The sequence below is a fragment of the Protopterus annectens genome, chromosome 17.part0 (genome assembly GCF_019279795.1).
Source record: "Protopterus annectens isolate FY-2018-M chromosome 17.part0, PAN1.0, whole genome shotgun sequence".
Lineage (NCBI taxonomy): Eukaryota > Metazoa > Chordata > Ceratodontiformes > Protopteridae > Protopterus > Protopterus annectens.
In genome coordinates, this window is record NC_056751.1 from 512,497,450 (window position 1) to 512,525,179 (window position 27,730).

General features: G+C 37.4%; 1 protein-coding gene across 2 annotated transcripts in view; it reads right to left on the reverse strand.

Annotated features, from left to right (window-relative positions):
* ASPDH (aspartate dehydrogenase domain containing) overlaps positions 1–25,404 on the reverse strand; it is a 647,432-nt gene extending 622,028 nt beyond the window's left edge. Inside the window, exon 1 of one of the 2 annotated variants that reach the window (XM_044058976.1) lies at positions 25,307–25,404. The gene's annotated coding sequence lies outside the window, so the exon portion shown is untranslated. The remainder of the gene's footprint in view (positions 1–25,306) is intronic. The other variant, XM_044058975.1, reaches the window with a different exon arrangement.
* Between the last annotated feature and the right edge of the window lie 2,326 nt (positions 25,405–27,730).

The window sequence follows — 27,730 nt, forward strand, 5'->3', positions numbered from 1 at the left end:
GCAAACTGGGGGCCATAACTGACTCTCCGGCTGATACAGACATCCTCCAAAAGGGTCTCACTGAGACAGATACCTGGTGTCAAAATCATGGCCTCAAGCTAAATGCCAAAAAGTGCATAGTCATCCTCTTTGGAAAAAAACAAAATACCCGTGAACTACCACATATGTGGTAGTCTCCTAAATACAGAAAATGTAATAAGGGATATGGGGACCCAAGTAGATAGTAATCTCTCCTTTGATAATCATATTGCCAAGGTGGTTAGAAAATCCTTCTATGTGGCCCACCTAATCACAAAAGGGTTCGCATCTAGAACAAAAGAGGTTATTGTGCCCTTCTACTCATCACTCATCAGACACATCATAGAGTACAATGCCCCATTTGGGATGTACCTTACAAGACACCTGCAACAGCTGAAAAGACCACAGAAGTACCTCACTAAGAGGATTACTGGCCTGAAACAGATGCCCTATGCAGCCCGACTGAAGAAACTCTAGCTGTACTCGGTTGCATATCGCTTACTCAGAGGTGATCTCTGCCTGACATACAAGGCCATGTCCAACCCAAAATTGATGGACATGCTCCACCTTAAAAAAAAAAAAACAAATCCCCAAGAACCACATGCTCTAGGGATCTAAACCTCACAAAAATGATAAATAGGATGTGCTGGATGGATAGATTCCTGTCCCAGAGACTCCCCATGCTTTGGAACAGGATTCCAATCTACATTAGGCAGAGCCCCTGACTAACGCTCTTCAAGAGAAACCTTGACGAGTGGATGGGAAACAAAAAATTTACCCCGGGGTTCACTGCATTGGCTCTGCTGGACAGAGGCACAGGGAACTAATGGCTCTGCTGGACAGAGGCACAGGGAACTAATCTAAGAGGGCAGCAAAAGCCAACACATTCTGGTTAGGCTTATAGATGCCCTTGGGCAGATAGCCTAGTACTTACCTATGAACCTATACAATTACCGTCTTGTGCATACACGATGGATTTGTCATATTATTTAATTGCACTTACTGCCTGTCACAAATATATTTACATTGAGCACAGCTACCACATTTTCTAGTTCCCTTGATACTTTTCCTGTTTGTCTGCTGAGTTTCCACAATATTTTTAATATTTCTTTCCCTTTTATGTGCAAATGTTGGTCTATATCCACCAATGTCTTGTACTTTTTCATCACTGATTAAAACACACAAGTAGTTATTTATGATATCTTTAATTACATGGGAACCTGTATTGTACTGTAGAACAAGAGCCCTTGTAATTTGTATGCTTAAATAAAGGTGTTCATGGTAGTGTTATAACATTGGTGCCTGGCTTCCTTTCTGGAATTGGAGTCTGCTTGTTAAAATCCTCACAGATCAATAGAGTAGTAAGTACCTATAAATCTGTGATTAAGTCTCCTTATTATTTCTTTCTTACATAAAAAAAATCCTCAAATATGGTGAAATACATCTATTACCAGTATTTCACTACAGAAAGTAGTGCTTCGGTGGAGTCTGAAGATCATTTATCTGCCTTCAAAATCTTTTCATGCGTCTTTAAGGGAATACACTTCTCATGTTTTTCCTTCACATACCTAATATTTGTACATGAATGAACCTACATGTAAAGCATAGCACTTTTCTACTATTGTACAAAAACATTGAATGTACTTTTCCCTGTACAGGAAGTGCATGGTGTAGCATGTAGATTTTACTTAATTCTTTTTGTCCAATTCACTTATTTACCCAAGAAACTGTATGGTAGGATATAGGATATAACACCCAGGAAGCAACACTGTGCACCCAGTTTCACTCATGTTTCTTAAATATATCACCTGTTCTCAGAGACTGAATACATGCAGCTGTTACAGGAATTAATCTACTTGTAATCCATGCTTAATATTGCCCATATGCACAGTTCAAATTCTCACATATTGTCTGTAGCTCTGAATGTGCAGTTCTAATCTGTCCCCAAGTAAGGGGATTTTCCATGTATCATAAAATGTAGGACATTTCTTTCATGGACATATGATAAACCTATGGTATTACTAACTCTAATCTATAGTTATTCCCGCCCTCTGCAGACACATGCATACATGCACCCGCCCCCCAACACAAAGCACTCTTGATCTCTGTCAATGGCAACTTTGTTGGTGGATCCCCACCTCTTGCCCTCTATGCCGGTTCCAAGTAGGTTGCCTTGGTGTATGATATATGTGCAAGCATGCCAGTAGCCTTTCCACAAACCTGTTCATATGTCTCATTTTAGCCAACAGTGGCAATGATTTCGTCTAAAAGGTCCCACCAGGCATGTTCACAGTAGGTCATGTCATTTCTCTCATTTCAAAGCATAATGGCCTGTAGCAAGATATCATTCTCTGGGTGAATTTTTCCCTTTTGTGCCATTCACTGTCAGGCATGTAAAATCAAAGAAGTGTATGTCCTTCACTGGATACTCTCTGTCTTAGCAACACACACAGCAATACCCAGTGTTGACATGACTCATCTTATGTTCCACTCATGAGCATGACTGCCATCCATGTTATGACAGTAGGCATGGAATGCTTCTGAGTGTTGCTGTGATATGTGTTGGAGACCACAGTACCCTGAACAAATAACCTTGCATAAACACAGCTTTATCTCTTCTGTGTATCTGTCAGCCATAGTGGCAAACATGCTGCCACTGTTGAAACAGTTGATGAATATGAGGGCAGTTAACTGCATTGTGTCAATCAGCTCAGCTGTGGCAGTACTACAAGCCTTATAGTAGATTTGGCTACCATTGTTGAACAATCTCCCTGACACTGATATACACAATAAATGGCAACTGTAGTATATCTGCTCTCACAGCATACTCAGTGGGGATATGACCCTTGACAGGAGTGTGTGTGTGTGTGTGTGTGTGTGTGTGTGTGTGTGTGTGTGTGTGTGTGTGTGTGTGTGTGTGTGTGTGAGTGTGCGTGTGTGAGTGTGTATGTGTAGCCCAAGAGTGTACCAAAGCCTGTGGCAGGAGTTTTCTCAGGATATGTGTGTGTGAAATACCCTGCAAGTATCTACAGAAGTCCTATCATGTGGATGTGAGAATGGTGCCCCTCCATACAACAATTGTAATACAGATATATAGCACCATAATACCTATGTAGGAAGGGGAAACCCAGACATGCAACAGTGGCCTCTGAATAGTCCTCCAAACAATATGAATGGACATGATAACCCATTAGAATATTAACAGGCCAGCAGACTTACTCCATGGAATGTAAGCCCCCCCCCCCCCTACAGCTGCAGCTGCAGACCATAATCAGAGATGTTTGTAAAAATTACATGGGCACACCAGTTACAAAGCCATGCCATGTAGCAACATGGAGTACACCCCTTAGAAATGCAGATGACCACCTCCAACATCCACCACTGGTCAAAGTACAGCTAGGCTCCATCAGCAACCAAACATGTTATACACAAAGGGCCAACACTGACTACTGCCTATGTGGTAGATCTACCCAACTCATATGGAATACAGCAGCATAGAGAAGAGCATAGGTGAGTTACATGGCACCAAACAAAACACCTCACACAACGTGGCCATCAGCAGTGACTGGAACACACTTATTTCTAATCTTACACCAGGGTGTCTCTCTCTATTTTTACACACAACCCACTGTAATGTTGTGCATCCAACCATCTATGTACCTTCACCTACTAGAATCATGCTATGGCTTAAATTCCAAATGCTATTCACATATATTTATTTAAAATTTGTTTACTGGGAAAGCCTGATTTGGAAAGAAGACAATTTTCAGCAGAGGCATGGTGAGAAATGCTCCAGATGCATGTCTTTGTAATGTGGGAGGAAGCTGGAGTACCAGAGAAAACCCACATGAGCACAGGGAGGACATGCAGACTCTGCACAGAACAACTCCAGCTAAGAATAAAACTGGAGAACCTCTTGCTGTGAGGCGACAGCGCTACCACTGCACCACTGCACCACTGCACTGTCCATATAGACAGTATACACTTATTGTCAGCTACACACAGTACATCAGCCCTCAACTCAATGCAGTGTCAGGTTGCTCAGCAAACAACAGACAAGTACAGCATATGTACAAATCAAAGTGCAAACAATATCACTTCCTAGTCACTTTTAGTTGCACAATGACTCAAGAGAGGAAATGGTTTCTGCTTCCTGCAGTCTTTTCACATTCCATAGCATAAATATCTTTCAACCCATGGAGATCAACAATCTAGACAATGGCTTATGAAAACTAGGTACATCTGGCCAAAAATCTGGACATCTAATTAGCATGAAATTTGCATACCTATTATCATAACTTCTTTTTGTCACAAAAAGATTCTGGGATACCACCACTCAGAAACACAATTAAAAATATCTATATCCACACACACACACACACACACACACACACACACACACACACACACACACACACACACACACACACACACACACACACACAGATACATACTCAAATTGCATAGGTAGTTACTAAGCAAGCAGTCTAGGAGACCATTGAAGAGCCCAGCCCAGTTTCTCAATTGCCCCAGAACACTGTCCGGTAAAGTGATTTGCTCAAAGCCACATAGTTAGCACATGGAAGTTTAGGGAATCAAACCCTGCACTACAGGAATGAGTCTTTGAGTTAGTTCACATATCTTATTAATAAATAGGAGAAAAACAGCTGAACATTCTGCATCCAGTTACCACTGGCTATAGGGCAGAAATTAAAAAGATGTGTAGCATGTATAATTTTAAAATACACATTTGGTGGACAGCCATACATCTGACCAAACAATATTAATGTCTGGTTGCACTTTAGAGTACTTTTACAGTTGTTCAACAGGAACTGTAATTGCTCAGTCATTGTTACTAATGTTGACCTGTAAAAGTACCACTAATGGACAGAAGTAGCTCATAAATCCTTTATTCACTGCATGGATCCCCTCAAATTATCTATGGTATGATCCCAGTTATTCTCATTAGGGGTAATATATAATTATCGACCATGGGATGGATACGGCCAATCTCTAACCGAATGGGAAAGGGTATTTTGATCAGAAAAAGGGAAACTGAAAAGGCTTAAAGTAGTCTACAAGGCAGCTAGCCTAGTACTTACCTTTGAACTAATACTACAAGAATACCAAACTGGTTTTATATTAAATATAAAAACACAGAATAACATCAAAAGGATACTTACTTTAATTGATTATGCTCATAACAATAAACAAGAACTATCAATAGTTAGCCTGGATATAGATAAAAGTTTTGATTCAGTAAATTGGTTTAACTAAAGTGTTAGAGATTTAAGATAAGCAAGGACATGCAATGTTATTGCTCCTTGTCTCCCTTCTTATTTGCTTTGGCTATTGAGCCTCTGGCCAGTTACATAAACCTTAACAAAGACAGAGCAGGGTTTAAAATAAATGATCAACATACTTCAAAAAATGATACAAACTCTCCAGGGAGAAGCCATGAACAACAAGCCATCCATTTTCAGAGGAATGCTAATTCCACATTGCTACCAAATGATGATACTGATTTGTCACTATGTGTATGTGTGTGTATATATATATATATATATATGGTTCCACTTCATATCATCGAATTATCATTTCATCGAATTTCAAATCATCGAGACCAAATCGTCGCAAACTCATTTAATCGAAAACTCATTTCATCGAATCTCAAATCATTGAAAACTATAACGCAACTAAAAATAACATCCCAGACACTGTTTACTATGTTTATGCAACTCCAAGGTCGCACTACAGTGAGGTTAGGAAATTACATTTTTCCCCCACTGTAGTGCGACCTTTGAGTTGGTATATTTATTTACGGGGGTGTGCAGGGGCTTGCCCACCTGCATAAATGTAGTAAAAACTTTGTGGAATGTTATTTGTAGTTGCTTTATAGTTTTCAATGATCTGAGATTCGATGATATGAGTTTTCGATGAAATGAGTTTTCGGCGATTTGGTCTCGATGATTTGAAATTTGATGAAATGATAATTCGATTATATGAAGTGGAACCATATATATATATATATATATATATATATATATATATATATATATACAAACACATACACATACATACATACATAATCATTAAAATGTTTTGAACTGATGCCAGGTTGAAAGCATGATCAGAATAAAATTAATACCTTATTAATTAACAAAGAGTTAAAATATGTGATAAAAAATAATAGTGAGTTTAAATAAGCTAGCAAAGAGATTCAATATTTATTGGTTGCTTTTATATGCAGCTGTAAATAAACAGAAGCAATAAATTATAAAGATTTTAGACAATAGAAAAACAATAAATAAATGTAACAAGTTATCTTTTTATGGAATATAGGTTTATTTTAATCAAAATGGTCATTTTACCCAAAATAATATGCATTATACAGATAATTTCATTAGTTCCTTAAAATAATGAATAATGAAATTTGTTTGAAGAACTTGTGGTACTCCCACAAAGCTAGGGTACCTTTTAGATATCATGTAAGAGATTGGAAAGATGGCAGAATAGGACTTCCTGATCTAGAAGCATATGCTACAACTTCAGTTAATAAGACAGTAGATTGAGGGTTAAATTTTGATTATTTAGCCAGATGTAAAAATAATACATGAAACCATTTTATTAAATAAAGAAAAAATATTACCAAACAACATATACCAATCTGAAATAATAATATGACATGGCTATTAATGGTTGTAAAATAAGTATTTATTTTAAAATGCCAGTAATCTACCAAAGTCTACTTACCTAGACAACATAATAAAACATTTAGAAATATTATATATAAATACTCAAACATAAAAGCATGGTGATGCACATTATTCCTTGTATCATTTACACTAGAATATATAGATAGATAAGATTAAAAAAATAGGGATTAAACCATTTGGAATCAAATGTTGAGTGACCAAAATACTAAACCCTGAGTATTCAGTGGGTAAATATGATCTGAATATGGAAGAACTGGATTATAGTACAAAACAGCAGACAAGTGTTTTAATTTCTAAAATTGATTTAATGTCAGATATACTTTAAAAAATAATATCCACCAATTCTTATTTTCTAAACACTCTTGATACAGATGGCATGATAAGGAAATCATATTTATTCAAAATATATAAAATAATTAAGAACTCTTATTTTTATGTAGTGCATGGAGTGTCATGATTACACTCCAATATTGAGGAAAACACAAGCTTAAGTGCTACTGTAGCACGATACCCAATATTAACCACTATTAGAAAGGTGCTTAACAATTGTTAGGCACCTTTCTAAGCATTATTAGTGTCAGGTCTCACGCTATGAAGGAAATACTTACAGCGCCAGGCAATGAATGACTGTGGCTGAAGCAAAAACAGCTTTGTTTCAGCCTGCTGTGCCTAACTATAAAGTGTCCCTGAGTTCATCTCATAATATTACCCTGTCCATCATAAAGATATTTGGTTTTCTGGCAAATCAATGAGGATTACAGTTAGTCAAAAATGACAGAAACAGAGTTAACCTTTCTTATTGTTCCAAAACACATATTAATGCTAAATCTGATATACTATTAACATTTTAATTGAATTAGAGCAATTGTTAAAACTTTTACTGCTTTTGATCCTGTATCCTACCCATAAATACTAAACAAATAAGCTGATGGGTATGCTACTATTGCCTAATTGCCAATACTTGTTAAGATTCTTGTGTTTGTTTTTCTTTTTCTGTAATCTGTAGTACATGGAACTCATAAAGCTCCTTGCACTGCAAAGAATTATGATTGGGTCTCTGATTGTATCCCTGTATTATGCATTCTCAACACAGATGCCAAGATTCACCTCTTGAGCTTCACTGTTGATGTAATTATTTTGCCATCTATGCCTTGAATACATAATAATGTGGTTACAAATGTAGTCCCATTCATAATACTCTATATCAAATGTAGATACTGGGGTTATGTCTTCCAAATGACCCGCTCAGCAATAGATACAAATGATTTTAATATCCTCAGAAGGTACATAATCTTTATTTTCTAGATTATTGTCTTAGACATTTCTGGATAAGTCATCTATGACTACAAATAGAACTGAAATTATATACAAAAAGGAAAGTGTTAGTTGTTGGTGTAAATCCTTAATCAAAGCAGATTAACAGCATGTGGTTTATGCATGCAAAGTTCTACAACCCTTTTGGAAGATAATTTAATGTTTACTGCAAGCATTTGGAGTTATATTAACTAAACTTTTGGCGGTGTTTAATTCTCCAGTTCCCAGATGTACAACCAGGTCTCAGTTCCCACTCTTCCTGGAGCTTTTTTGTCTGACAAGTATCAGTTAACTGAGAGGGTTAAGGATGTGAGCAGCAGTTCCTGTGGTACAGGGTTTGATTCCCTCAGACCTCGTTTGTCTGCTGTGTGACTTGAGTAAGTCTCTTAACCATTCATTGCTTTTGGGTCAGCCCTGAAAAGGGATTATATGTCCAGGGAGCCTACCTCATTAACAAATGGATATTATTATTTACTATAGCTAGAAAAATAATTACAAATAATCAGAAAAATGACTACACCTTTATTTACTGAAATTATAAATACTGTCATTATTGTATGTCAAAAAGAAATGTCTGCTAGTAAGATGGAAAACAAAATAACCACATAAAATAATTACTGGATAAAACAGAACTCATTAATAGAGAAATATTGGTTTATGTTTCATGATTAGTTTAAACTATCAGACCCCACTCTGATGGACCTTCTGCATATCTACAAAACAAATAGCACCACAATTACCCATTCTAAATACTTAAATCTTGCCTGTGATATAAATAGCACCTGCTAGACAGACAGGTATGTATCCCAGAGACTACCCTGTCTCTGGAACAAGCTAACTATCCATATGCAGCAGAGTTCCTTCCTAACCCAAGTTTAACTTGGACAATTGGATGGAAAACAGGAAATTCATCCCTGGCTTGGTGCCTATGTCTCTAATGGACACAGGCAACCTGAAAATGGTTCATCTCCCAGGTCCCTGCTTGTAAATGTTTCATATTCCAAGTGTCTGCTTACACTTATCAAGAGTACCAGAACTTGTCAGTGATTTGGGATGTATGGTTAGGCTTAAAAAGGTCCTTGTTGTCGTTAGCCTTGTAAACACCTTTTACCTATGAGCCTATAATGTTTGGCTGTTTCATGAATCTTATTAATGTATATAGTAAATAGCTGTCATAGATATCTGTGTAAATAGTTATTTGTTTTATTATGTTAATGTGTATGTTATACATGGCATAACTACTTCAAGAAATTATCCACTTGTGTTGTACTGATGAGGTCAGAAAAATGCTGAAACATGACTTGTCTATAGCTTGTTGGGACTGGCTTTATTGGTCTGAATGTGCTTATACATAGCCTTAGAAGCCAGCTGAAACACTGGTATGTCCTTAAGAGGTCATTTGCATATATTCCATGGGCCTTCACTAAAAGTGGTTTAGGATATTACACAATAAGGACTTCAGCTTAGCTTGCTTAGCTTGGTTTTTCTTGCAGTTTTAACCGATTATAAATTAGATGGTCTATAACAGGCTAACAGCTGAAATGTAAAACTTTTGAAATGTGGAATTAGGAATTTCAGGTTTGGAAAAAATAATGCTTTTAGTGACTGTTAATGACTTTTTTACACATTAGGTAGATTCGGAAATACATGCTAACATTCTAGAGGTGAGTAGTTCTTCTGGATGCCCAGGCACCTCACTCCTGGAGTCAGAAGAGTAAGATCTGAGTACAGTCAGACACCATGGCAATGGTTAAAATGGTAGCAAGTACACAGTCCTACCCCTTGTGACAGGAAATTTTAAGCAGGGCCAGTGTTAGCATTTTGGGGCCTCCAGCAAGTGTCAAGTCAGGGGCCCCTGGACAATTCCAGTCTAAGTATCTCCACATCACTGCCACCACTCTAAAACAACCTTTCAGTTGATGTTGCAAAATTTTAGGAGTAGTATGCATAATTTGAATACAATGGTCTTGGGTTATGACATGCCTACACACCGTGCCACATTAGCTCATCCCACAATGCAACATTCACAATTATTGGCATTTACTTGCTATGATGTTACATTACAACCCTATGTACAGAGCTGTTTCTAAGTTTAATGGTGCTTTAGGTGAAGAACTCTCTGGTGTGCTGCACTGCCTACTGTGTCACCACTCCCACCACATCTTCCAGTGTACCCCCACCCTGTGTTGGGCTTCCTATACAACACATATTACTTTTTTATTCTTTTTCTCACATTTTGTCTTACTCTTCAACTTTTTCTGAAAGTCACTGCTTTCACTATGTTCTGATGTGAATTTTACAGTTTTTTTAAATTACATTTTCATCCAATGATGGCCTGAACAAAAAATATGACTAAGGAAAGAAATGTGTTGTTATTGTTCAACATTACCTATCCTCATGTCTTTTCAACAAAGCAAATTGCCAGGACAGCACAGCAATAACTGTCTAGGAAGTAACTTAATTAAGCTGTGAAGGTCTGGGGGTCACCAAGCCTCAAGAAGCATTTTCATAACCTTTTAATATAGTATTGGTATGAACAAAAGTTCACAGTAAACTAATGAGACAGATGTTTCATAGGATATAAAAATACTATCTGAGAATACTGCCTGCCTTCCCCTGCAAAAAGGCAGTTGCTGTCCCTGCATTCCTTTGTTGTTAGAATGGAGTGTAAGCAAAGGCACAAATAGCCACAGTCATGTATTTCAAGTGACTGCTGTCATACTTACATATAGCATGTTCATCACCCTTATCCACAAAAGGCAGCTACCTGCATATGTACCTGATGTGTGATTGTAAGTAAAGTGAAAAAAATAATCATCACAATAATGTATTCTAACTTGTTGCCGTAGGCAGTACACTATCCCTTCTATATATACCTATGAGGACTCTGAGAGAAGTAAATGAAAGAGTGACCACACTGTCCCCATTCCCAACACTAGCTATAATGACTTCCAGTGCACGTTTAATATTTAATTGTGAGGAAAATTAAAGAAATACTGATAATATCATTCCCACCCTCCCACACAAGCTACAGCATCATTTTGTACACAGGATTTGTTTTAGAATGTGTGCAGTTGAGGGCAGAGTGCACCTCTAAGTTCATATCAAAATCCATTTATACAGTCTGTGGTATGGAGTCCACCATAATCTAGAAGTTCTAAGGGTCTGAATGTTCTGTGATGCATTTTATGGCTTATTTTTGAAAGACAGTTTCTTGCTAACTGCATTTTTACCACTACCCAGAAAAGTTATGTATGTTTCCACAGATAAAAATTTGTTCACACACACACACACACACACACACACACACACACACACACACACACACAGACACACGCACACGCGCACACACACACACACACACACACACACACACACGCACACACACACACATAGTGAAATCAATATGGTGCACTAAGGAGTGATCCTGTGTGATTTCTAGCAATTCATGAAAAGTAAAATATAAGAACTAGAAACACATTTATCAGAATTAAAAACAATTAAAATGAAAAGTAAATCACTGTAAAAGCTGCTTAATTCATATTATTTTATAGTAGAGATCATCAAGGCTGACACATATTATAGGAAGCAGTTATGAGTCAAATTGCAATTTGTTTTAATTAATAAAAGTCACTAAAGAAAGTGAATGAAACGAAGCAGAAATCAAATAATTGTAACTGAAGTAATGTATCACATGGGGATTTTAATAGTCTTCAACATAGCCATAAGCATTATGTCCAGTGTGCCATTATACCTCTGGAGTTCAATTCATTTAAACAGTACAATAATGCATTGGGATACCTTACAGCTGAAATGCTGGGTCATATTTTAACAAAGTGTCTGTTTCCAGGGGACCCAGTTGCTGCAGTATGTTACAGCTAGTAGAAGAGAGTCCTTATTCCTAGCCTGTTTCAATAAATCTCAACACATAATATACTCTCTTGCCTACATGAGTTAAATGGAAAGTCCATTTGTTATACACTGGATATACTTGAAGTATTAATAAATGAAAAGATGTAATAATTAGCAAATAAACCTTTTTGGTAGGGTTTCCTGATGGGGCAGGCAGAATTAGACAAAGATCTTAGAATGCTGAGAAAAATGGTAAAAGGAAAACTGAAATGTTCATAAAGCTGACATATTCCCATTTTCTATCTAGTTTAGGGATCTAGGGATCACCTTTCTAAATGCTGCTGGTAGTCTCTTGGTAGCCCAATAAGGCTGGACAAGATTCTTTTTGAAAAGTCATGAATTGCATAAAGCGCCATGATTGGGAAAAAGACAACCCAGCTGAGTGCTACTCAGGAGCAAGAAATGGTAGTTAAGCACAGTAATAAGCACCGTTAATATTGTGTCTTGCTCTAGGCACATAGTACTGACAGTGCTCGCTAACGGCTTTAACAGCATTCACCTCTTTTTCCTGTAACCAGTAGTACATGGAGCAGATAAAGCACCATGCAGTACAAAGAATTATGTTCTCATTGCAGGTGCCAATAAATTCACCTCAAGAGGACCCATAACAAAGTGACAATGATCAGCGACTCTACCATAATCCTCTATATTATGCTTATTATGCTTGAGATGTTAGGGTGAATGTAACTTATGTTAATTTTGAATGACGCTATAAGAATTTTCTTTGCTCCAGATATGCTTTTCACACACACACACACACACACACACACACACACAAAACACACATTTTTACAAGTAAGTAAGGTGAGAGTCAAACATATATTTTGCTACTTAAAATCATGGAATTACTCACACTTTTCAAAGTATTTGAAGGATACTTCAAGCTAGCATGATCTGACTTGATGACAATTAACAGTACAGACAGTCTACTTCAGGTCAGTCAACTAAAGTTATCCTATCACTTCACATTTTAACCTAATGCAGTTTGTAATACATTTTGATTATAGAATGAAAGGTTAGCTTTATTTATTTATTTGTCTTTGCTGACAGGGTAAGTCTGACTGGGCAGAGCCCATTTTTAGTGGAGGCCTAGAAAGAAAAGCTCTACCACAGTACATATATATTAACAAATTAATTTCAGACAGTTCTCGGAAAAACAACAGTTACATTTCTCATTAAACTCAAACATAATTACAAGATAGGTATATACAATAAAGTATTTACATCAACAATTATAACTCTATACAGTTGTTTGGGTCTATGTCAAATAATCAAATGGCCACAAACTTCATCTCATCAACAATGCAGTCCATCACCGCCTAATGTGGGGAGCTATGCCCCAAACACCCCTGATAATTATATACCAACTCCAAGATCACACTACAGTGAGGAAAAGAGCAAATTTCCTGATCCCTACCATAATGTGATCTCAGTTAGAACGGTTCGACGGCCTGCATTGTCGAGATGATATGCTCGACAATGTGGCCATTCAATTATGTGACATAGACCCCAGTTGTTCCAGCTGTAAAATCTTGCTGATGTAAATGGATTGATACTGCAGAAGGGAAATATTACTGTAAAGAATTTGTGTTCTTTCATTTCAGTGAAGAAAGGTTTACAAGGAGTTCAAGACACGTAAAGAAGTTAGTTATAAAATTATGTAGTAATTGAAATTTTAGTATTCTATAGGTTTGTAAAAAGTTTAAGAGATACATTGAAGTAAGTTATAAAATTATGTAGGAGGGCATGGAAGACATTAGTACTGTATGGGATAGTGGTAACAGGATATGACTGAGAGAGCAATGTATAGGATTGTTTCTATTTAGGCTGCCTGTTCAACATTTGTGTATCTAGAAGGTTTATAACTTAGGAGTGGGTATAAAATGTTTACACACCCCTGTTAAAATGTTAGGGTTTTGTGATATAAAAAAATGAGACCACAATAAAGCATTTCAAAACTTTTCCCACCTTTAATGTGACCTATAACCTGTGCAATTTAATTGAAAAAAAACCAAACGTCTTTTAGGAGAAAAAATATAAAAAATAAAAAATGTACGATAAGCTGATTGCATAGGTGTGCAGACCCTTAAACTAATACTTTGTTGAAGCACATTTTGATTTAATTACAGCATTCAGTCTTTTTGGGTAGGAGTCTATCAGCATGGCACATCTTGACTTGGCAAAATTTGCCCACTCTTCCTTGCAAAAGCACTCCAAATCTGTCAGATTGTGAGGGCATCTCTTGTGCACAGCCCTCTTCAGGTCACTCCACAGATTTTCTATTGGACTTAGGTTAGAACTCCGGCTGAGCCATTCCAAAACTGTAATTTTCTTCTGGTGAAGCCATTCTTTTGTTGATTTGGATGTATGCTTGGGGTCATTGTCATGTTGAAAGGTGAAATTCATCTTCAGCTTTCTAGCAGACCCCTGAAGGATTTGGGCCAAAAGTGACTGGTATTTGGAACTGTTCATAATTTCCTCCACCTTGACTAAAGCCCCAGTTCCAGCTGAAGAAAAGCAATCCCAAAGCATGATACTGCCATCACAATGCTTCACCATGGGAATGGTGTTCTTTTGGTGATGCAAAGTGTTGTTTTTGCACCAAACGTACCTTTTGGAATTGTGGCCAGAAAGTTCAACCTTGGTCTCATCAGACCATAACACTTATTTTATTAATTTTATTTCACTCTGGAATAAAATCCCAGTCCAGGTTAGGCAGAGTCCCTCATTGACTCTATTCAAGAGGAATCTTGATGAGTGGATGGGAGATCGTAGGTTTACCCCGGGTATCACTTCTGTGTCACTGTTAGACAGAGGCACAGTATACTAACCTCGAAAAAGGGCATAGCAAAATAAATTTAAAATGGGTGGCGAAAGCCAAACACATTCTGGCTAGGCTTATAAATGCCCTAGGGCAGATAGCCTAGTATGAACCTATGAACCTATGAACCAATAACACATTTTCCCACGTGCTTTTGGGAGACTTGATGTATTGTTTTGCAAATTTTAGCCAGGCCTGGATGCTTTTCTGTGTAAGAAAAGCCTTCCGTCTTGCAACCCTACCCCATAGCCCAGACATATGGAGAATACTGGAGATTGTTGTCACATGTAGTACATAACCAGTACTTGCCAGAAATTCCTGCAACTCCTTCAGTGTTGCTGTAGTTCTCTGACCAGTTTTCATCTTGTCTTTTCATCAATTTTGGAGGGACGTCCAGTCCTTTGCAACGTCACTGTTGTCCCATATTTTCTCCACTTTTATGATGACTGTCTTCCCTGTGTTCCATGGTATATCCAGTGCTGTGGACATTTTTTTGTACCCTTCTCCTGACTGATACCTTTCAACAATAACATCCCTTTGATGCTTTGTAAGCTCTCTGTGAACTATGGCTTTTGCTGTAGCAGGTAACTGAGTACATTCAGGAAAATCGTACTAGGACAGCTGAACTTTATTAAGGGTTAATCAGAGTCTCTTTAATTGATGGCAGGTATGTACCCAAGAAGACTGAATGCTGTAATTAAATCAAAAGGTGCTTCAACAAAGTATTAGTTTAAGGGTGTGTAAACTTACGCAACCAGCTTATTGTACGTGTTTTATTTTTTATATTTTATTCTCCTAACAGATTTGTTTGTTTTTCAATTGAATTGTGCAGGTTATAGGTCACATTACATTTGGGAAAAGTTTTACTGTGGTGTCATTTTTTTATATCACAAAAACCTGGCATTTTAACAGGGCTATGTAAACTTTTTATATCCACTGTAGGTATACATGAGATTCATGAGAGCGGTAGAGCAGTGGATGGGGACAGTTAGAAAAATAGCAAAATGAGAAGTGTTTTTTGGGGGGGGGGGTGAAAAGGGATTTATTAATTCAAGTGTAGGAGGGATCAAAATACAGTGAAGTAAGAACATTTTCTGTTTACTCCCAAGGTTGTATTGTGTCAGACTTAGCATAATTAAAGGGATGTGGGGGTGTGGGATGCAGCAAAACTGCTGCTTTTTGTTTTTATTTATTTTTTCTTTTTTGTTATAGTTGACAATGTGTGCTGTGATGACTATTAATTATCAGTGGATGCAGTTTAGTGGCATATTTTGCTATATATCCACTTCAGAGTTGGTGGGAAGGGGGGATAGTGCTGAAAGGCAAGGAATATTAGAAGAAATTCCAAATTTGGGAGCAAGGAGTGAGAAAGCATTGCACCCAAACTGATGAAGTGACTTACAGAATATTGCATTCATCAGGATAGCTAGAACCTGGCTGTAATTCTGTATTTAGGGTGCAGCTCAGTGTACAAAAGAAACTGAATATTAATTAACTGCTGCTTTGGTTCTGAGTAAAAGAGCACACTGTCCACATGTCAGCACCAAGTTATAGCATCATCCATCACTAACCTTCTCATCATGATTTGCATCATTATCCTCAACTATTATGTCTCAATTGTATTTGCAGTTCCGACAGATAATGATACAGATGTTTATTTCTGTCACTTTGTGCACACACACGCACGCTCACACACATACACACACACACACACACACACACACACACACACACACACACACACACACACACACACACACACACACACACAGCTTTAGCAGTTATGTGGCTTAATATTATGGATGCTTAAAGTCTGCAGTTTGCTATCTTCTTTCTGCCATTTAATCCACTGTTCCACAGCTTGTAAAGAATATGACTGCCGAAAGACTTAGCTGATGTAAAGAAATATGTTACTGTGCATTGGGTCTGACTTGGCCAGAGTGACATCATGAGACAAAATGCCTTCTCAGTTTCCACCAGAAAGTATTCAATGACCTTTCAATTCCTCAAGCAAAAACTATTCCACCTTCCAGTGAATCTACAGCACTAATGTTTCATTAGTATTATTCATTTTTACATTTTCTGATTTGTGTTGCCTTTCTACTGGTACTAATATATTTGTCATAATATCTTATCATCTTTTTCTTGGTTACATCTGCTTAGCTCGGCTTACTTCAGTTTTCCAGGAACTCTTTCTAATATTTTGCTGAAAATTCAAATATGATATGTTTGAAGAAAACACCATTTTAAATTGCATTTTTGCAAAAAATTGAAGTGAATTTTGATGTGCTTTCCCTTCTCATTTCCACAGGGGGAACAGATACCTCTAACTTAATATAGCAACTCTGTAATTATGGCATGAGAACAGAGGTGACTGCTTTTCATAGAAGGATAGGTATACAGGTTCATAGGAATATACTAGGCTAATGACCATCAAGGCCTTTATAAGCCTTTGAATTCAACCAAACCCAAATGTGTCCCTATGTATCATGGGAATTTATTAGAAGGGGTATATTAGGAAGTTTCTAGAGGTTATGTGGAGGGTTATGTGAGTTTCGGCATTACTGTCTGCTTCTGTCTATCAGAGACTTGGGGGCCAGACCTAGGGTGAATTTATGTTTGTATGGCAAGCGTTGATCGCCTCTCAGTAATTTGTAGGAGACAGACATGGGGTTTAAGGTGATCCATATAGGACAATGTGTTTATACCCGGTACTTTCCTGGTAAGGAACCTTTCTGGGCATTCTAAATGTGCTCTGCCCAAATGTGCATCCTTTGTACAGTAGACTCCTTTGCAGAGATGGTGAATTTATACGGGACATTTTTTTTAGATTTAGTACGCATATTTTTTTTCAATTTTGCTTCATCTTTCTTCTTTTCTGTTGATCATTATAGACTGCTCTCTCAACTGACAACCCCAATTCAGTGAACACTGTACACATATTTGGAGTATCACAATGGATTACACCTGCGGTCACCTGAATTTTCTGTATTTATCTCTTTCCCTCTAGTGAGCAGATTGCCATAGCTCTCATAAAAATTCTCTTCGGTTATCGTTTCATTCCTAGTGGTAAAGTCACACATGCCAGTGGAACACTGAACTTTCTGTTTTATTTCCAGTGACTACACAATGGAATGGGGGGCACTGTTTTAGGCTCACTGATCACATGACATTAGTAGCAGTCGAGGAGGAGGGAGGCAATCAATTCTTCCTTCTCTTTTATTGTCAAAGAATCTTGAATATGTATTTACTTAACCTGCTGAGGTAAACGTCCCTGAATCAATTCATACTTATAAACTATCATTTTTCTTCCATACCTTTTTTTCCTTTATGCAGCACCTGTAGTTAGACAAAATGTAACAGGTGAGAGCCTCCCAAAGGTGAACTGGTCATATGTGACATCAGTAACATTGCATAATGTGGTGGAACTGGCCTTATTTTTGGTCAGTTTCTGTAAGGACCTTGTGTGAGTATGCATTCAGTCTCCCAAAATAAATACCATAAATATTTTAAAACTGTGTAACTCTAGTTTGCATTTTGTTTTTATATTCTTAGTATAGTCACCATTAATATGCTTTGTAGAACAGTTAGAGTTTTACTAATATGCATTGATCATAATCTGTGACACTACAGTGTGGTAGAACAGAAAAAAAATCTGTCATGTCCCCTCTGTTTGTTTAAGTACCTTGTATATGTATGTACATACGTGTATATATATATATATATATATATATATAAATTTGTAATGCAAGCCTCTCTTTATGTCACTGATGCAGTCTTTGTTCCTTACTTTCTTCTTGAAGTTCAAGTCAAAACAACAAGTTTACAAGTTTAAAGTGTTTTTTTATCCAAAGTATTTTTGTGGTTCAAAATAAAATTTGAAAAGGCAGCTTCATTTGTCATAGGAAGACCAAAAATACTTGCTCAACTCTCTGCTTGACATCAATCACTTCTCAAGTAAAGTGAAATATCAAACAAGTGTGTCGAGCACAATTAAATAATTTCATAGCTAATAACTCCAGGAGGCCTTTTCAAACCCAGTCATGCTACCCAAGGCAAGGGTGAGAATTAAATCTTGTACCTTATATCTGTAAGGTAAACACCATAAAAATTATCTCAACAATGCTTATTTCTAATAAAATTGTTTTGTTTATGTGCTAACTTTAAATACTATGTTAAAGATTTATTTAAATGCTGCTGAAAACCTAGAGATATATAATCTGATATAAGAAATATAGCCAATGTTCACAAAACACCAAGATTAAAAATAAGAGGTAAAGTTATGAAGACGCAAATTATTATATCAGGATCACCCAGGTATCCACTACCCTAAATTCCAAACATCCATCCCATCTACAACAGATATAATGCACCCTTACTCACTCCCCTCATGCTTACCTCCTTAACCCCTAAATACTACCATCTTAATAGGCCTAGTTACATTAGTTATAAAACTAGACACTATTACAAAACTTTATTCAAAATCATAAAACTCATACTTAGGATACACTACAACATCACAAAAGATAGCAACATCCACCCAAATCCTGGTCCATCCCCACCTGTTGGTCCTAATCCCCCTACTATATCCCCTACCACAATAGCTCCAACAAATAGACCTCCTAACTCACTGCTGGCCTGCCATCTAAACATTAGGAGCATAAATAACAAAACTCAGCACCTCTATGCCCTCTTAGCTGTTCATTCCCCAGATATATTATGCCTAACAGAAACATGGCTAAAGCCTGCTACCAAGGACCATGAGATTCTGCCACCAGGGTATAGTATGTTTTGACTAGACTGTACCACCAGAAAGGGTGGCGGGGTAGCCATACTTTACAAGTCTACCCTATCTGTTAACATAGACACCCAACAACCACCCCAGTTCAATAATGCTGAAATTCTTATCTCAAAACTACAAATTAACAAAAACAAAAATGTAAACATTGTCTGTGTCTACATTCCCCCAGGGAGGAACACAGAAACCTTAGAAGACTTCTTATATCGGTTATCCAATAACTACCCCCAAGAAACAATTGTTCTTGGGGATTTCAACATTGACTGGAACACTTGCTCTTGTGAAACCCCACAACCTACATAAACGTCTATGGATATACTCAAATCATAACCTCCCCCACCAGGACAGGAAAACCCAATAACAAAGTAAGTACCCTAGACTGGATACTCATCAATACCCATCTTCAATCTTATAAATCAGGCACTTTGCCTGATGACTTAAGTGACTACTGTCTCACCTATGTAATCAAGTTCAAAGAAGACTGCTCCTACCAACCCACCTATAGAACATTAAGAAACAACAAGAATTTTATTCTCACCAAGTTTCAAAATGAACTTAAGGCATGCAACTGGTCAGTACTAAAAAGTCTCCCCCCTAGATGAAGCAGTAGCATATTTTAACACCAAATTCCTTGCTATTCTTAACTCCCATGCTCCCAGCCCCTCTATTAGAACCAAAGTTAATATTGCACCATAGCTTTCTAAAGATACCAAAACCAAAATTTCACTCAGAAACAAAGCATGGGCCACCTACTGAAAAACAAATGCTCCACTTGATCAACTAGGATACAGACAGCTAAGGAATGACACCAAAAAATCCATAACCTTAGACAAAAAGAACCACTACTACCATCTTCTGCAAAAACACCAAAACAAACCTCAAAAGTTCTGGGCAGGAATAAACAAACTACTCCACCCAGGCCAAACCGCCACTCCACCCCCCTCAGCTTCCCAACAAAAATCCCCAGTAGACATTGCTATTAACTTCAACAGCATCTTCGCAGAGACTATCCAGTCTCTAGCCAGCCAACTCTCTCCCAATGGCTCTAATTCTAATTTAGCCACACCCAGTACCCAAACATACTTTACCTTCCAACTTCTTCCTAATCAACTTATTCATGCCCTACTTAAGAGACTAAGACCCACCACCCAGGCTACCAACCTCCTCCCAGCAGACTATCTGTAAAAGGCTGCTGACACCATAGCCTACCCCATCTCAATCTTGATCAACAGAGCTATATCTGAAGCTACTGTACCCACTATATGGAAAATCTCCCATGTCATACCTCTCCATAAAGGAGGCAGTTCCACTGAACTGTCAAACTTTAGACCCATAGCTATTCTGTCACCTCTAGCTAAAATTAAGGAGAAGTGTGTACACATACAGCTCATGCACTACCTCACACAGAACAAGCTGTTGTCCAGCTTTCAACATGGCTTTAAGCCACACCACAGTACTACTTTCGCCCTCCTCTCTTTCTCTAACGTCATTAACCACAACCGCAATAATAACAATCTATCTTCAGCACTCTTTCTAGATCTATCCAAGGCTTTTGACATGGTTGACCACAAAATGCTTATAAATACCTTGAAGGCCTTCTCCTTAAACAACCATGCACTCCAGTGGTTTCAATCCTATCTGCAGGGCAGGCAACAGGCAGTCCTATGGCAGGACAAGCTATCATCTTGCCTACCCATCACATTAGGAGTCTCCCAGGGCTCGATACTAAGACCACTTCTTTTCTCCATCTTTATCAATGACCTTCATTCAGTCATCCCAGAAGCTACCTGCATTCAATATGCGGATGACGCCACCTTGATTTGTTCTGACACCTCACCAGCTACTTTATTCACATTAACCCAAAATACCTTCAATACAGTGGAAAAATGGCTCTCCAATCAACATCTAATCCTAAACCCCAACAAAACTAAGTTGCTCCTCTTCTCCCCCACATGCAGGATGCCCCTGCCATCCTTCAACATAACTGCTAACAATGGCACTATAATCTCCACAGAAGCCCAAACTAAACTACTGGGTTTCATAGCTGATAACCTGAAGTTTGATGTGCATATCAATCAAACTATCAAAACCATTAATAAAAACTTGGCTCTCTTTACAGAATCAAACCTTTCCTTACCATACTTGCTAGAACTGCAATTGCCCATTCACATCTGCTTTCAACTCTTCTCTATGCCTCACTTCTATTCTCCAACTTAAACAAAACAGATCTTAATAAACTATCATCCTGCTATAACCACATTGCCAGATTTGCTACTGGCACAGCCTACTGGACACACCACTGTCACAACCTAAATCGCCTAGGATGGCTTGAACTGCTAAGCCTACTGCAGTTCAACCAGCTAATAGTGGCACATAAAGTCCTTTGTCAACCAGAAAATACACCTGCACTAAAAAATATTATCAGCCCCTACACCAGCACCTGGCCACTGCGATCATCCACTAAACTCCTAGTTCAAACATACAAATCCAACTACTCAGCTGGGGACTCTCTGTTTGCCAACTTTGCTGGAAAAATATGGAACAGACTCCCAGCTGACTTGACCCTAGAACCCTCACTAACTCAATTCTAAAACAAACTCAAGAAATACTTCAAAACTCATTGGTTATGTCCTTGCACTAACCCCGACTAGTGACCTCTCTATTTCTCAGGTGCCTTACCTTCAACTAATTCTAACTTTTTTCTACCACTCCATTTCACAAAGGGTCAATTGTATAACTGCTGCTCAGTGTGTCTTAAACCTGAATGCAATGTTATGTATGCTGAACTTTGAAAATAAAGTTATGTTTTGTAAAGTGATAAATGCTGGTACTGCTTATGACTGTAATCTGCTTGAAACTAGCATTTACTAAATGTTCAATGTGAATTATTATCTTGGAGCTTTTCTCCCCAGGCCTCTGCTGAAAATGGACATGTATCCAGTCGGACTATCCCGGTCAACAAATGTAAAATAAATAAATAAAAATATTATGAAAGAGTGATGTTAAGCTCTGTGTCGAGTCATATCTAAAAAAAAGATTGTTGGAGGTAGAATGACTTGTTAAGGTTTAAATGTACTTTTTGTGGGAGTTAACAAAAGTCCAGGAAGTGGGTTCTGGATGAGGAGCCCATTTGTTTTGCACAGCTGGTCGAAGATGAACTCCCCAGTCACTGTTTTCCATATGAAAGCTGGTGTGGTTCCAAAGTGTTCCCAGGCATTGATTCCTTTCTTTTGGCAAGATTTCTCAAGTCATTGTTCTTCAAGAACAACAAAGCTGGCATGTATATAATGTCAGGCTGGGAGAAGCTTGCTCCACAAATTGAGGGTAAATGAGGGTCTTGCCCCCCTGCAAAACACGTGCTACTAATTTTTTCAGCAAGTTAATTTCCTAACCAGTTGCACTCAATGAATCAGTTCCTTACAGCGCTATAACTTAATGAGACATAATGGAAGCCAGGTAACAGAAGGAAAACATTACATACTGGTCAGATAAAAGAGAAAAAAGAGTTTAGAAAGTATAAAGTGCTGTACTAATCTGCTTGTACTTTACCAATGTGCTTTGTGTCTTTTAAACACGTTTCTGTTTGTGTAAGACTTTATGTGAATGTGCAGACTCTTTACACAATTCAGACAAAAACAAACAATAAAACCCATGAAGTGCTGTTATTTAGTTAAGAACATGAGATCAAATACATGAAAAAAGTCAAATCATTAACATAGACAAAACCCTTGCATGCTGAATACAGACATAAAACTTTTTCAGTATAATTTAACATCTTCTGCAACTCATAACATTTACAAAGCAGATGTAATTTTGTAAGTACATAGCTACAAGATAACTTAGGAAAAGTGTACTCTTTCTCATTTGCGAGATGCTACATATTACCAAAATGACATTTTTGAAGACCAAATGTCAAAGGTGTAGTTTTTTTTTTTTTTTACTTCTACCCAAGGCTGTAATTTGCCTAATGAAACAATAATACAAGTATAGCATGATAAAGGGTATGCTGTTATTTTAGTAAATGAAAAATCTTGTCAATGAGCAACATTACTGTCTAAAATTTACATAAAGTGTCTAATGACAGTTGTGAATGCAATCATTTCCTAAGTTATAGGGTGAAAAAAAATTTAAAGTTAAAATTCCCACCAGGCCCCAAGCAATACCAGCCTGTTCTTATAACCAGCTTACCGGTCTGGTGCCAGGTTAGGCATTACATGCAGTTGCCTTTCATAGCTTTAGCTTAGCTGTTTCTCATTTATTTGCTTTTTTGTTAAAAACATTGAGTTCCACTATACTTATGGTCTGCTTTCAGGGGTAGAAAGGCTTTATGTGTTGCTCTAATTCCTGGATGGACATATGTTCTCTTTTCAAGGAAGGCCTGAGGTGCTATTTAGATATACTACAAATCATAATTTCTGTGATTTCTCTAGCAATGGTGTAGCCAGGTATAGTCAGTGTGCTCAGTACACTTTTCTCAGAATGTCTCTAAAATGTATTGACACATAAAGCCCAGAACTGACCACCTACACCAATGTCTACAGCACAAGTCTGTATACATCAGGTTTTGAGAGAGGAATACAATACTAACAACAATCTATTTTATGATTGGAATGGCAACAGATAAAAATGGAGCACTTATGTTTAAATGAATAGAGGCAGCACGTGGAGATCTGGGTATACTTTAAGCATTATATATGTCTGGGTGGTCAACAATCTATGATCTGACTACAAATACAATTCTGGCACTTAACCTTCATATGGATGCCATACAGCATTACATGCACATTCCAGAGCTGTCTTTTCAGCTTTGTTGTTATTTACCCAGAACTGCATTTTTTGAGTACTATCTTCTCTTTGTCTTAAATTAAAAGAGATGCCAAGACTACTGCATTTTCTCTTCGCCACTGTAAACTGAACACAACACCATGCTCTGTCATTACTACATTATCAATTTATGCCATTTGAAACAAGTCTGATTCCTTCAGTCATCTCTTGCATTCTGCTTAATGGGAGCAAGCTACTTAAACTAATGATGCTTCTCGGTCACCTCCAAAAGTAAAAATTTGTGCCTAGTGTATCTAACCTTATTACCAGCGTGAATAAATCAACAAATAAGTGGAAAGTCAGAAAAATGCACAAGTATTTTTTTATGCAAGTGTTGTCCATGACAAGCAACTAAAACTGGAAAAAAATATAATTTACGTCCAAATATTATATTCTGCAGGGGTGACCAGTTACAGCAAAAGTACTTCCTTTCCTTTTAAATTAGAAAAACAAACCTAAAACATGTCCTCAGTGGTTGTGTTGCATAACTCATTCATTTACTGTGACTATATATTACACAGATTACTGCTTTTGTCATTGATCTGTTAACCTTCATCAACATTGCCTGCACCCTTCTTTTGAGAATGGACACTTCAGTGCACTGTCTTGCTATCAATGACGTAATATAGGACATATTTAAAGGAATAATGTTTTGAAACAAATCCCAATCAATATGCATCCCTAAGGAACAAAAGTGCTAATTTTTGTTCATAGACTTTTAGTAAAAAATGTTTGAAACAATCAGCGTTTCTAACTCTACTTATCTGTAGAATGAACAAGAATGCTGACATAAAATAGTTCTATGTGTAATTTACCCATTGTTTCTCACAGCTTTGCAATTACGCAGCAGACTGTACAAGGTCAGACATTTGAATATATAGATAAAGACATTAAAAACTCTACCTTTCTGCTCCTTTTTCTGACAAGCAGGGATTCAGGCACAATGCAAGCAAAGCATCATGGGATTTAGGGTTTAGCAAAATGACCTTTATAATCTCTCTAGCCTGGTATGTTAATCATTATCTGCTGCTTTGTTTGCTTTCGTGGACCAAGTGCGACTGTCTACAGCGAGATAACACGTTTTACAAACATCTGCATTTTTACTCCTGTGATGGGCTCAACGAACTCGTCGAACTTCAGAATAAGCTGTGAATCATTTGTAGCAGCAGACAGAAAATAAATCTGAATATAAATTTGATAGCTCAGTTTGCAGTCTGCATAGATCAGTGAGAAGAACCTTATTCAGGAAATAGCCTGCATTTGTTCCTTGCCTGCAGTTATTTACACAGAGAACAGCTTGGACTCTACATTCTTGTTGAATTGTCAAGGTCATACAAAGGCAGAGTTATTTTTCAAAACTATGGCAAAGTGTATTGGCACTATGAATACTTCCATTCACTTTCAACAAAAAGATTTATAAACAGTGAAAATACCATAATAGCAAATATAATACTGTGAAATAACTATGTTTGCTAGCACTGCTACTGTAAGACAAAGCAACCTGTTCATTAGACTATTTTATTCTTCCTGAAAAGTGTTATATTTCTTACTGTATAGCAGTTTTTACTCCAGTGGTTCAGCTGGTATCTCTAATCTTATATACTTTCTTTTTCTGTAGATGGCAGTACAGCTGAGTTTGACAATAGTTCAGCAAAGTATTACTTTGTCCAATAAACAACCTGACCAAAATTTAATAACATACTGAAACTGCAGCTTTTTAGTGGAAATATACCACTCAACTGTTCAGATTTTTGCAGAATGCCAAGAATTTTGCATGTGACATTGAGTTCATTGGTGTCAGGTATAAAATGTATGCTGAAGTCAGAATAGCTGAGTATGAATAACTAGGCAAACCCTTCGTGTGGATGTCCAGTTGGTGAATTGATAATGTGCATGCTGGAGTTTCACACTTATTCACATGAAGTCCATACAAAGGTACATGTTCCTCATCAGCTAGGAACCAAGCAAATCCATAGCATTTTGTTTCCTTTACAGAGATTGCATCACAGTAAAGTACAATGAACATTGTAAATGATAAGTCAAACTGATAGTATAAAACAGCCTTCTACCTGCCTGCCTGTCTGCCTAATAAGCACTTTTTGTTTAGCTTACCTGCAGTACACTGGCTTACTGGGTGTAACATCTTTACCTCACAGTGGCTGCAGAATTCATTCTGATCTCCAGTCACTGTCTAAGTGGCATTTGCTTGTTTTCTTTTGTCCAGGTACTCTGGTTTGCTCCCTCTGTCAAAACCTTGTGTTGGATTGGCTATTCTAAAATGTACATACGTAGGTATAGTCTGTCTATATGTATGAAAATATTTATTTTATTTAACTGGGATAGTCCAACTGAATAAAAGACCATATTCATCAGGGGCCCGGGGAGAAAACCTCCACAGTTAAAATAAAGAAGGAAAGATATATACAATAAGAAACACAGTACATATATGAAACAGTGAATACATACAATCACATTGTTGGAATGCGTGAGCTGATCATCTGTTTTGCTTTGTTTCATACTGTTCTTAGGATACAAACTACTCATCAGATAAGGTGATACTAATGTAAGAGGTGAGTTAAAGTGAGGAGAGATTGTGTAAAAGGAAAAGTGAGACTGAGTATATCTAGTAGGGACGATATATAGAAGTGACGTATGAAGAGGAGGGTGAGTAAAAGAGGTTAGGGAGAACAGCATTATTAGAGAAGGGAGTAAGTGAGTATACAATAGTGGTAAGTGAAAGAAAGAGATGTATAATCATGGACTAATAAACTTGGAGTGAAAAGGTGTGATGAGGTATGAGAACAATTAAGTGCATTTATCCTTCTCTTCTTACCCAGGCTATGGCCAAACAGTGCAATAATAAGTGACTGACAGTTAAAAATGACAAAATGAAATACAAAACAATTAATTAGGTGCAGAGTGTTAGTTGTCTCCTGCAGTATAGTGATTGTTCTGCCCCATGCAGTGCAGTTCACTCTCTGTTTTACTGTCTTAGTCATCATTTTTTCAGAGGACCATATAACCACCTATCACAGTTCCTGCCTTTGTACTATTTCCTGTTTCAAACAGTGCAATATCCTTCTTCCACAGTCTGAATCAGCTATAAATCTGCAACCATTGCTTCATCTGACTTTCCTGTCCTGACATTGGATGGCTTCTTTAGTGCCCCTTTTTTATTCAGAGTCTCTTGACTAAACCCAGTTCACCTTTATGTAAGTATGTCCGTTGGGTTGTTTCACATACCATGAACAAAGGTTGAGCCATGGAGTTATGAATGTACTACAAACTTCACAAAATAAATGAAGAAACATTCACAAATGATAAAGC